This window comes from Borostomias antarcticus (assembly GCF_949987555.1).
Source record: "Borostomias antarcticus genome assembly, contig: scaffold_141, whole genome shotgun sequence".
NCBI lineage: Eukaryota > Metazoa > Chordata > Actinopteri > Stomiiformes > Stomiidae > Borostomias > Borostomias antarcticus.
The window spans coordinates 147,496-149,995 of record NW_028176521.1 but is presented as its reverse complement, the minus strand read 5'-3'; positions in this window follow the sequence as shown (position 1 = coordinate 149,995).

Sequence of the window (2,500 nt, the reverse complement as noted above, 5' to 3'; positions counted from 1 at the left end):
TCATAATCACACTACTGAACAGGATCTGCCTCAACACCGCCGTCATAATCACAATACTGAACAGGATCTGCCTCAACACCGCCGCCAAAATCACACTACTGAACAGGATCTGCCACAACACCGCCGCCATAATCACACTACTGAACAGGATCTGCCACAACACCGCCGCCATAATCACACTACTGAACAGGATCTGCCTCAACACCGCCGCCAAAATCACACTACTGAACAGGATCTGCCTCAACACCGCCGCCATAATCACACTGTACTGAACAGGATCTGCCCCAACACCGCCGCCATAATCACACTACTGAACAGGATCTGCCTCAACACCGCCGCCATAATCACACTGTACTGAACAGGATCTGCCTCAACACCACCGCCATAATCACACTGAATATGTTTTGATTATGATTATGGGTAAGTGGTAAATGGTAAATGGACTGCACTTATATAGCGCTTTTCCACCTTAGCGGCACTCAAAGCGCTTTACAATGACCTCTCGTTCACCCATTCACACACACACTCACACACCAATGGCGGTAGCTGCCATGCAAGGTGCTAACCTGCTCATTGGGAGTAATTTGGGGTTAGGTGTCTTGCTCAAGGACACTTCGACATGTGGAAAGTCGGAGCTGGGATTCGAACCGCTGACCCTTCGATCATTGAACGACCCGCTCTACCGACTGAGCTACAGGATGGGGGGATGGATGCAACTCAACCCCTCTGTTAACAACAGACCAGGGAACACGATCGGACCATGAATAGAGGGGCGGGGTCACGCCGTTGATAGAAGAGCTGAATCGGCAGGTAGAGAGACAACACCCAGGACATAGAGAGAGTTCCGGTGAGTTCTATGGTCCTGTGTGTGTACAGTACCATATGTACAGTAGTGTTGTTCTCCCTGTCCTCCATTTTGAATGCCGCATTGATACTTCATGAGAAACAAAACCCAATGTCTCTCACCCCCTCAGCGCTGAGTATGTCCTGCCTCCATCCCGGCCAGAAGCCCACTTGGAAATGCCACCGTCGGTTGGGTGGGGAGGAGAGGAGGAGAGGTTCCTATTGGGGGAAGGAATGGTATGGGGGGGAGGGGGGGGGTGTTGTCATGGAGGTTGGTTTCTACCACATTTCTGCAAGTAGTTCCTGTAGATGTCCCCATGGCTCCTCTAGAATCTCTGTGGTTACGAGAACGGGTGAGGTCTCGATCAAGGACGCACAAGCCATGTTTCCATCCACTTGTCAATCGAATTGTGTGAGGATCGCTAAAAATATGAATGCGAATAAAGCCGGTGAACGTGCGTTTCCATCTAGAGCTTTAAATCGGATAAAGCATTTATCACAAAAGACTTTTATCGAACAAGAGAAAATCCGATGAGATCGACGGTACAAACTTTTTGTCGATTTTCATGATTTTTAATCGAATTTTACTGTTTCCATGAGGCATTTTCAATTCGATATAATAGAATTCGCATAAAACGTGTGGATGGAAACATGGCTACAGACTGAGATGTTTGTTTCTGACTAGGTTTCATCAAGTCACAAGAGGTTTTAACCTCAAGTTTGTTTTTTGCCTGGTTTAACAAAGGTTTGATGGAAAATAAAATGGGTCTTGTTCCATTCCGGACCCTAGCTCCTACTCTGCTTGGCCTAGTTCCACTCTGGTCCCTACCTCCTATCCAGTCCCTCCTTGAGAGAGCTGGAGGCTCTATGTGAAAGTGCAGAAATGAACCAGACAGAAGATGGCGCCATTTTGTTAATTTCTAGGAACATTTAATACTTCCACTCTTGACAGTTTCATTTCCTCGTCTCCTAAATAATAACCTTGTCTCTCAACACAGACTGTGACAGCGTTAAGAGGTTCAGCTCACAGCTTGTGAGGTATTCAGTGTTATTGTTCTCTTACAGCCGTGAACAGTAGTTGTAATCTTGACTGTCAGATGATGGGTGATGCATCTCGTCGGCTGACAGACTGATTTGTTCGTTTTCCGTTTCATATTCCGTCTGAACAGGCTTCCATTGTATCAGCTTTCCGAGGTGGGCATTGCCAACGGAATCCTCAGCGATTAGTTAATCCCCTAACCAATCATGTTGCGGTTTAATTCTGTCATCGCATTCGAGATTCGAGTTCGAGATCTGTTTTATTGGCCGTGTATATGGTTCACACTTACGAGGAATGTGTCTTGGGTAGTGCCAAACGCTGTTGACAGACGACACAGGACAGGGCGCGGTACAGGTCGGGACAGGTCAAAGATACGAGGGGAGGCACTGATCCAATTAATCAATTAATTAATTAACAGAATGGATATAGAGTCGGGGGGCGGGGCATCATGGGAGGTCGTGACCCTTGTTAATGAGTGGCCGTGGGAGGCAATGGCAAAGGGAAACGCGTTTCTAAAATTCATATTCGGGGGCTGGAGCCAGGATAGATGCCTCTATTGTGAATAGAGTGGAGCAGCGAGGAGAGTAGAGTACAATACAGTTTTAATTATCTCCGGGT